Consider the following 11,065-nt stretch of genomic DNA (forward strand, 5'->3'; position numbering starts at 1 on the left):
GTAGAAACACTGCCAAATAAAGTATCTTGGAGGCCAATCTAGGATTGGGTGGAGGACAGAAGGAAAGCCAGGTAAACTCCAGAAGTAGTTTGGCTATGCGCAGGCAGAAAACCAATTACCTTCTCTCATTATATTCAGTGGCTTTATGCAGTTTTTACATAAACACCTTGAATTATTTGGTTTAACATCTCTTTCAACTATTTACCACTTGGTAAAATAGCACCTTTAATGCACATAAAGAAGTATATAAAGGATGTATGTGGAGAATACATCAGAAAAGACAATATGTATTTATAATTTATTGCCCTTATTTAGGCTCAGACAATCTCTTTTAGATCATCAAACTTAAAAGTATACTGTCAACCTAAATCTGCTAAAGTGCCACTTTCAGGGGTATAACCCTAATTTTTAACATAAAGCGGAAGCAAAACAAAACCCTGTAAAATTATGGTGAGTATGCATAAATTGAAGAATAAGTAGGGGGTTTTCTGTTTATGTTGTGTTTAGTTGTGATTATATTGCATACAAAAATTTTAGAGAAAAATGAAGTTTTTTAATCATCTGGGTTTACAAACTTCAAACAACTCCTCTTGTTAATATTTTCTCAAAACTAAATAGACATTTTTGGCTAGTCTTTCATATGAATGGCCCTGTGTTCATGATATTAATAGCTTTCTCAGAATTAAGTATATCCTTGAATATTGAGTTACCAATCAAGTGACCAAACTGGGTTCTGATTCAGAGTTAATGTATTACTTGGATTTATAAACCATTTTTTCTTAATGCAGATAACCTGTTAGTCTTTACTGCTGCTCCATTGGACATAGAATTTGAATATTGGGTTTACCAATATACTGAGATTTTCTCCCTCCCCCAATAATAACTAATTCAATGCTAATTAAAGTTAGCATGACTCTTTCTACTCAAATGCCTTACTTTGTCCTTAAACATTATATTTCATAGGCTGTGCCTGAGTTCATTCATTAATCTGTTATAATTATCCATTATAGTGGTGTATCTATAAATCCTAGCTACTCTCTAGGGGTTTTTTAGGGCCTTTAAAGATTTACTACCCAAAACACAGAAATATTGACTATACCATGTGGTTTAAAGGTGGGGCAGGGGGTGAGGAGTAAGGAGATTTGGGGGTAAACAGTTGCCCAGTACCTAAAAATTACAAATGGCACTGCTAATATACATGATGCATTCCATGAGGAGTTTAGAACTTAAGTGAATTAGGGAAAATGCAAGACAAGATGCAAACAAATATTCAGGGAAAGGAGAGGCTGGGGTTTCCATTCATGGGTAGAAAGGGTAAAGGATTTCCAGAAGGGGTGGGGTTTGAGATGGGATTTACAGGATTAGCAAAAGGCACTTGACCGCTGAAGGCAAAGAGAGTGTTCCTGGTAGAATAAAAGATGGCACTGCATATAAGGATATAAGAAGTTCAGCAATATGAGACAAATGGAAAGTATAAATAGTAGAAGGGGACCTAGGAGAAGGAAATAAGTAGACAGGGGCCAGGTCTACACAAGATATTGACTGTGCAGTAGCCAGAGATGCTTACTGAGCAGTCATTTAGTACTCATACTGTGCAGTCAGTGTCTCATGTAGATGCAGCAAGGGACAGGGTTGTTGCAAGCGAGGACAAACTATGAGAGTTTTCCAATTGCAAGAGAGAAAGAGTTGAAGCCAACAATGAAACTCAAAGAAGTAATTGTCAAGTTCCAGCGGTGGGAGAGGAAGGCAATGATGGTATCAGCACTTTGGACAGACCCAAAATGGGAGAGATGAGCATTAGGGCTGTGCAAAATTTTGCCAGGTATTTCATTTCAAAGCTGTTTCGACACATTTCAAGCTTGAAACAGCGAAACCGAAATGAAACAAAAGGCTTCAAAACAGCTTCAAAATGAAATGAGGGCACTCAAAACATTTTGAAAGTTTTGACAAGTTTCGAAGCCAGGCTTACTTGAGTTCAGTGCCAGTCTCAGGCAGCAGCGGCAGCCTCCTGTCATCCAGGGTGCAGATCGAGGTGCCTGCACCCCCAGGAGGGCTGTGGTGCTGTGCTGGACTCCACCTGGGGGTGCAGGCTCCTGGATGAGAGGTGGCTGTCTCTGCCACCTAGGACCAGCAGCAACATCATCAGTCTTCCCCAGCGCTGCACACAGGCTGCACCCAGCACCAGTCCCAGGCGGCAGCAGCAGCCTCCTCTCATCCAGTGCGCAGATTCAGGGACTTGCACCCGTTGGAGGAGTCCGGTATAACCTTACAGCCCTCCAGGGGTGCAGGCCCCCAGATCTGCGAGCCAGATGAGAGGAGGCTGTCGCTGCCAGCAAGTGTCACGAGTTTTGCTTTGAACAGTTTGAGGTGCAGTTTCCCAGAAACCTCTACACCTATCTCCTTGAAACTAGGCAAACTTCATGCCCTCCAAAGGGGCTACCCTCCCAGCACTTTTCATCCAAATCAGGCAAGACATGACAAAGTTGTAGGCATTTTCATGATTCTCCATTATAGCCTATGGGTGAAACATGGAAATGGGTCAAAACAGCGAAACAGTTTCAACAAAACAAAACGGGACAGTGCTTCAAAATGAAAAAAAGCAACAGAACGAAACTCTGTCCCTTCAAAATGGCAAAACAAAAGTAAAAATAAATGGTACTGTTTTGCACAGCCCTAATGAGCAGTTCTTAATCTCCTATTGATTCATGCCCAATACTGTTCCCACTGAGCTCTACTGCAAAGCAACAATTGACTTCAGTGGTGCAGAGGTAGGCCCTCACTGTGCGACATTATGCAAGCCACTGGATTTCTGTGTATAAACTGTGTGCAACAATACATGGCTTTGGTAAAGTGCTTGAAGAGCTTTACATGAAAAACTGTGTAAGTGCAAAGTAGCATTATTTGTTATGTCAGAATGATGTAAGAACATTGTAACAAAGCTCTTTGGAAGTCCAGTCCTTCCTAACTTCCAGGAAGAATACATAATGTCCAGCCTTTTGTTTTCTACCAACAAACGTGTGTTTCTTAGACAGAAAACACCTCAGTTAGGAATTATCAATGGGAGTGTTAACAGCATTTGCACTTCTGGATCAGGCCTCATTCCTAAATAATTTATTACTAATGAATGGAATGTATTATATGGTAATCCGTCATATGAAATCAGATCAAAAGCGTTCTGAATATCCAGCTTTATTGAGGCTGTTGGCTCCTCTGTGTCAAGACCAACAGTTATTAATGCATAAAAAATGAGTTTGACATGATTTATGTTTCATAGCTCCACAGTGACTCACACCAATTAAATTTCACATTTCCAAATGCAGCCCAAAGCTATTCATAAATATCTCTGACTTTTCTTAATAGAGGTGTTAGAAGTGTAGGACTGCAATGTTCAGGCTCTCTTGCAGACTCTTTTATTTTCTAAATATTGGAACAGTGGTAGCTGTTTTTCAGTGACTTGCTATTCTCTTATCTAATGACTTCCTACAAAATGATTCATCTAGTTCATCTTTAATCTTGTTTGTCACTTCAAGATATAAGTCATCTCTCCATGGTTTTTTTTCATCTCCGCATACCCAGAAACAATGCTTGCTTATCCCTCTTTCAGTAACCAGTCTTCTGAATTTTGTCTCCTTCGGTTCCTACAAAGCATTTAGGGGACACATTGTTAATATTCTTTTTATCAAATGCAGATCTATATAAACAATTTAGGTTTTTCTTCACTTTTTCTTTCAGAAATAATTCCCTACTTTGCTGATGTATTAATGCCCCCCCCACACTTGTTCTTTTATCTTCCATTTTCTATTAAGTTTATCATATTACTAACATCTCAGTAGGTTTAACTTTGAGTAGCCATTTCCTCTACTTTTGTTTCTTTCTCTAAACCTAGATAGTGTTAGAAATAGAAATTAAAGTATGTTTAATGTCTGAATTTTACCTTGACTCGATACTTAAAACTGTCCTGTCAGCAAGACTTCTGTATAGTGAGTCCTTGAATTGCAATGAGATTTACCTAGACTTGAGACAGTGTCATTTTTTATAATCCATCCTTCCATCCTGTTGCCCTGTTTCATCTTCTGTTTAGAACATGTTCCAAAACATCTCATAACTGAATCCCTATGGTGTGGGATTATCCCTGGTTGCCTGTAGGGGTCAGGAAGGAATGTGAGTGCCTTTTCCTCCCAGGATGCACAGTTGGCCACATGCATTCTAGGGGTGCCTTTTGCTTTTTTTGAAGCCTCAGAGATTAGCTACAGCTACAGACAAATACCAGACAAGGCATGGCCAGTGCTCTGAGGTGGTAGAGGGAAACCTCTTGATACCAGGCTAGGATCTTGCTCTCATGCTGTAGTTAAAACCAACATTGTGGTTGGAAAGGAGTTTCCCCTTTTAGTTGGACTGTCAGAAACTTTGAAAGTTCTTTTGCTTTTCTCTGCAAGAGGAAGTATGAATCTCCTGCAAGGAATGTGTGGCAGCATATTGCCTAATTAATTGCTTGCCATTGTGGACATCTTTGCTTTTGGTTGTTCTGTTCTCTGCCTATAGTGCACTATTGTTTTTTTTTTGAGGACTTAAATGCTTTATTTTAACCAAAGGAGTCATGTTCAATACAGGAGTAATTGGGTGAAATGTAATGGCCTCTGATAAACAGGAGGTCAGATGAGATGGTCTAATGGTTCTTCTGGCCTTAAACTCTATGAAATCTCTCTCAGAAAGTGAAGGCATTATTGCATAGGTTAGCTGGCAATGTGATTCTTTCAGAAGTGCAAACAGCACCCACCCATTAATTTTGCTGGCCCTGAGCCTGGTATATTGGGTCTCTTCCAGAACGTATCCAGGACCTCCCCATGAGGAATGCAGCATATTGCTGTTTATGACACAGATCACTGAATTTACTCCCTGTCTAACTAAACTTTCAAAGTTTCCTTATGACTTAGTCATTTGCAGAAGCCTTTGTGAACCTGGAGACAGAAAATATCAAGGGCTATCTATATACAGTTGCTGCTTTTTTCTGTGACTTAAGAGATTTTTGGTCTGTCTTCCATCTAGGTTATCCTTCATGTTCTTTCAAATCTAAGGATCTGTTGTTCCTGTTTTCTGGCCCTCACCCTTCATCTTTCTAGGCAAACCTCCTTCCAGTTTGTTAATGTCACTCCTAATTGCCCAATGGAATCACTGCTGAGCAATGCAAGGCATTTCCTTCCCTCTTATTAAAAAAGCACCAAAGTAAACGTAGTCTTTTTTTACAGCAATGGGTAAAAACAGACAACTTGAAAAGATGTTATGGCTGCAGTGCTTTGGACTGTTCCTGGTGTTTTAAATCAGGTTTTCATTCATCTTTTCCCCTCCAAAAAGGGGAAAACATACCATGTGTGCATGCATTCTTGACACATTTTTCCATACATCCAGACTAAACTCAGCAAAGAGGCTTGTTTCATGGCTTCAAAAATATGATATGGAGAGCAATTTTAGTAGGCAACAATGTTGGGGGGAGGTGTTTTGCTAAAATCTAATTGTCCAGATTTCAGAGCTAAGAATACCAAAAGTAAATCAGAAGCTAAACAAAAATGGTGTTGCTTATGTGCTTCACTATTGGTATTAAATTGACCTTGGCTACTGCACAGACACAGAGGAAGAGACTGTTCCTGCCTAAAAGAGCTTACCATCTAAACAATAAACACATTCCACATGAAGTATAAAGAAAATGCAGAGCTAAATTCAACAAGTTATACCTCTGCTATTCAAACCTCTCCTTAAACAATTTTGCTGTAGCATTTAACAATGTCTTTTTTTTTAAAGGAAAGTGCTTTTACTTGTGGCCGCATGGCTGCTACCAACTGAAACTCTTCTCTGAGTTTCTCTGGGAGAATTTTCATGGCAGGGGGGGAGGGTGTCACACTTCTAAAATTAAAATTGTCTTCCAGGATTTTTTGGCAATTTGGTGTGGATTCCTGTAGTTAACAACATATTCAAGGCTTTAAAAAGCCCTACAAACTGACTTGCTAAGACTTTCAGGGGTAAAAGCCAGTAATCGTGTTGGTCCAAGGACATAGGTAGACAAGGTTCTTTGGGTAAGTGTGCTATCTTTTATTGGACCAACTCAAATAGTTGAAAAGATTCTTCTTAGCATGCTTTTGGGCATAAACACGCTTTGTTAGGATGAGGAAGTGTCTGCAGGTGGTCTGTGCTCTTCCTGGATGGAGCGGTAAAGCAGCCAGTACTGCTGCTTTACCAGCATTGCACACATACTGTATATGTACTGCATATGTACTGGGTATGTACAGACCTTTGGCAGCTTTACCACTCCATCCAGAAAGAGCACAGACCATCTGCAGATGCTTCCTCAGCCTGACAAAGCATGTTCATGCCCAAAAGCTTGCTAAGAAGAATTTTTCCAACTATTTGAGTAGCACACTCACCCAAAGAACCTTGTCTAAGACTTTGACACTTCCAGCCTGTTGGTTAATTAGATCTTTAACATGATCTTTATCTTCAGAAAAAAATAATCTTTAAATTTGGGAACTGTCAAGGAAAGTGAGACTCCTAAAAGTGTTGCTTACTTTTGAAAGTGAGAGTTTAAGGTTTATTAATTATTATTTTAATTATATAATGGCCCATAAAAATGTCAGATGGACATTGAGGTGTCTGATCCATGAAAGATCCAACTTTTCATCACTGAAATCACTGTTAAACTCCTGTTGACTTCAATAGGAGCAGCACTGGACAGACATGTAAGTTCAGATCAGATAGCATCACTGTAATATACATATCAGTGCCTTAGTCATCTTGTTCATCCTAAATTTATGCTTTAGAGGTAGACTGTTAGACTGACTTGGGAGACAAGGACATTTACTTTGCAAAGGAACCTGATGTTATAGTCTTCTGTGCTAGCTAGCTAGCACCCTGTCTGAAAGGGACCTTGGGGTCATAACTGGCCATGAAATGAATATGAGCCACCAGTGTGATGCTACAGTTAGCAGAGCAAACAATTTGGTGGCATGCATCAACCGATGCATTTCAAGCAAAACTAAGGAAGGTATTCTCCTGCTCTACTCAGCTTTGATGAGGCTGTAGCTGGAGTACTGTGTTCAGTTCTGGGTGCCACACTTCAAGAAGGATGTGGAGAAGCTTGAGAGAGCCCAGAGAAGAGAAGAGCCACTCATATGATTAGGTCTGAAGAGCAAGACATATGAGGAAAGGCTGATAGATATGGGACTGTTCAGCCTAGAAAAGAGAAGACTTTGCAGGGATTTGGTGGCATCTTACAAATATATCAGGGGAGAGCATCCGGGGCTAGGTGAACAACTATTTACCAGAGCACCCCAGGGAAAAACCAGGAGCAACAGTCATAAACTCCCAGAAGAAGGTTTCAGACTAGATATAAGGAAAAACTTCTTCATGGTTTGTGTGACCAGACCCTGGAATAGACTCCCAAATAGACTCCCAGTAGGGGTGGTGCAGGCACCTACCCTGGAGATCTTCAAAAGGAGACTGGGCACACACCTTATGGGGGTTATTTGACCCCAGCAGTCTTTCCTGCCCAGAGCAGGGGGGCTGGACCCGATGATCTCACAAGGTCCCTCCTAGCCCTAAACTTCTGTGAAACTGTGTGCTTGCACTGCTGTCATTGCACACATTGGTGTTGTAAGGAAATTTTCTTTTGCAGTGCCCTTTCTCACGCTTCATGCTAGTCATCAGCATCAATATACTGCTTTATGTATTAATGGTTAGACTGTAAGTTAACAAGCTTTTCAGGAGCTGACCAGGGAACAAACTGTAACAGTCGCCATGCCTAGCCCCTTTGTTGCAGGCTAGGAGTAACCTGTACTTGTACAGAAACAGGTTACTTATGTCTTCATGCTGACTCAGCTGCACTCCTCTGACCTATGATATAGGTGGCCTGCACAGCAGACTAAGGTTATGTCTTCTGGGTTTATGTATACAAGGGGTCAGCAACCTACAGCCTTTGGAGTCATTGAATCTGGCCCATGGACCAGGGACTTTGCCTATGCTGAGCTGCAGCTGGGAGGCAGGAAGAAACAGCAGCCAGGTCCTAGCACTAGCCTACCTGGGAACCGAGCTTAGAAGTAATAAACCTTGCACATCTGCCCTCCTTGTGTCAACCCCCAAAACAGCATAACCACCAGCAATGGGCAACCAGCCCCAAGCACCAATTCAGACGGGGTGCAGGAGCAGTAGACATCACTGCTGCCAGCCCATTTGCAGGAGCTGTTTTTTCTGTTCTGTATAGTACCTGGTACAGTGATTCCCAAAGGGTGTGCTGTGGGAGTGACAGAAGTGGGTTGGGAGATCCCCCTGTGTGAGGAAGTAAATGCTGTCCTTCCCCATCCAGCATCCTGTGCCTGCCCCAGCTACCCCAGTGGTTCACACAGCTGTTCCTCTGAAGACTACTGCCTTCCTCCACCCCTCCTTCCCCCCTACGTAGCCCATGTGCCGGCCCCTCCAAAGCCCCCAGCAGGACACTCTGCTGTGAGCAGATGCATAGATGGAGTCACAACTTGTACTGTCCTGAGATACAGACCCGGGGTCAGAAGGCAGACAGTGAAAAGAACAGGACACAGCAGGGTGATGTCCTGCCTCTGGTGCTCTATTAAGTGGCACCAGCTAGACCAATGACTCTCAGCAGTTTTAGCCTCAAGGGCCCCCTCCATATCTTTTCTGAATTTAGATTTATGTCAGTGATTTTCAGCTGGGTTTTTGTGAAATTCAGAAAAGTTATGGAACAGGCCTTGAGGCTAAAACATTTGTGGACCATCATATAGAGACTAAGCCTTTGCTTAAAGAAAGGGGTATGTGGTGTCATTATTTTAACAATACATCTCACCACTGCTGTGATTTCCTCTGGTAGGGGAATAGAAAATGTTATTTGTTTTGAAAAATACAGCCCCCCCCCCTTTTTAGGTGTAAGAGTGAAGTGATCCACCGATGTTAATCCAGAAAAAAGTGGCTCCAAAGGTTTGAGAAACACTGACTTCCACAGAGCTGCAGCAGGCTCTGGTCTAGAACCAGAAGAAATGGTGTGACTGATGGCCCATACCACACCACAAGAAATGGTGCAACTGATGGCCCTTCACTCTTCTGTTTAAGTGCAAAGGGCAAGAATTAATTAGTCTACATAACATACTTGTTGAATAGGTAAATATTATTCCAAATGTATAGATCTGGAAAATGAGGCAGAGAGGTAAAGTAATTTGTCTGCATTTGCACAGCCCACCAATAATACGATTGGGATTATCACCATAGAATTTGTTGTGATATCACAAGCTCAGATGTGTGTCTTTAGTCATGTTTGGGTAGAGGTGGAGAGGGACAGTAGAATCATTTTGTCTGTGTTTTGGTGGTATCATTTATTACAGATCTAGAAATGCTGGGAGCTTTAAGAAATGAGTTGTGGTTTACCTTGATGCTATTCCAGGCTGGTGAAAGACAGCTACAGTTGTTCTGTGGTGGGTTTTGATGCCATCTATGGGGAGGGAAAGATGCCAGCTTCTGTAAAAGAAGCAGGTTTTTTTTTTTATTTCAGCTCAAGAAATGATCTCTGGATACTAACTCTAATGATCACCATTTCTCAAATCTTCCTCTTTCAGGGTAAGTTACTGCAAAGGCTGTGGCTCAGCACCTCCAGCAATATTTGGAGTCATCAGATCATCCTGTCTCTTGTTAGTTACATTATTTATTTATTCCATACTACCACAAATATGCATGGCACTTTACAATTGAGATAAAGATTTCCTGAAGAGATTACAGCCCGAGTTAAGGCACAAACAAACACAGGGGGAAACCAACAGAGAGAGAGAGAGAAAATGAAGGCAAGGGCACTCTGATGGGGCCACGTGGGAAGCTAATGCATGTGACCTGGCAGTAATGAGGTTACCAAACAGAAGTTATTATGAATATGTTGAATGCATCGTGCAATGTATAAGAGGTCATTGTTCAAGTTTCCTTGAAGCAAGTTTTTGAGAAGTGATTTAAGGTAGGAGGGAGAGAGGAGGTATGCCAGATGGGGCTTAGGCAGTGAAATCCAGTCATAGAGCTAGCATGAAAGAGAACTTGTAAGCAGATGCATAAGGAAGATGCAAAGGGGACAGGGGAGAAGTGTCAGGGGTCATCCAGATGAGTTACTTGGGCTGAGCAGAGAAGGCATGAAGAGAAGTAAAAGGAGATATAGGTGGATAGGAATAATCAGTTTATAGAGAAAGCTAAAGGTGAAAAAGAGTTTATAATTTGCTTTGGGGGATGTGGGGAGCTATAGAAAACCACACATTGAAACGAGAATGTGGTTGTAGCTTTGAGGTGCATGACCCTTGCAGGATAATTTTGGAGAAGGTTAAGGAGAGCATCAGGGAGGCCGGAGAGGAGGTTGCAGCAGTCAGTGCACAAGAACATTAAGGAGTCAGCCTTAGTGAAAGGATTTTAGTATGGAAGTAGAGCTAGATGTTAGAAATGAAACCAGCTGTATATATTTGAATGATAAAACACCCCCTTTGGAAGGTCTTATTGTGCTCATTGTACACCATTATAATCACAGCTCTTAACACATACATAAAAAAGTTAAAATGAAAATTCTAATAAAAACAGGCAAGGAGGTCCCAAGAAAGAAGAAATAGGAAAAGATCTATGCAGAATTGAGGGGGGAGTGGTGGGAAAGATGGTAAATAACAGTGACATTCATGCTTAAATAAAAATAACACAAAGAGACTATACTTGAAAAAAGTTAAACTTCTTGAATAGGAAGAGAGGAACTTAAATGGAAATCTACCAGTGAGGAATACATTTTATTTTGTGGAACTTACCACAGCACAGAGTTTATACTAAGTTGCTGACTTAAGGCAAAGTGATGGTACGTAAATAAAATGGTGTCTAAATGCAAATGCCTGTCGGGATGAGTGAGGTTCAAGGAAGTGAGGTCTTTAGTCTATGCATGGGGCCCTGCATACCTGCCTGTCACCTGAACAAGGGAGAAGAGATTGATGTCATATATCTTGACTTCAAAAAAGCCTTTGATCTGGTATCCCATGATCACCTCTTGGCGAAACTGGCCAATTGT

Source organism: Crocodylus porosus, unplaced genomic scaffold, assembly GCF_001723895.1.
Source record: "Crocodylus porosus isolate Cpor-Errol unplaced genomic scaffold, CroPor_comp1, whole genome shotgun sequence".
NCBI classification, from domain to species: Eukaryota; Metazoa; Chordata; order Crocodylia; family Crocodylidae; genus Crocodylus; species Crocodylus porosus.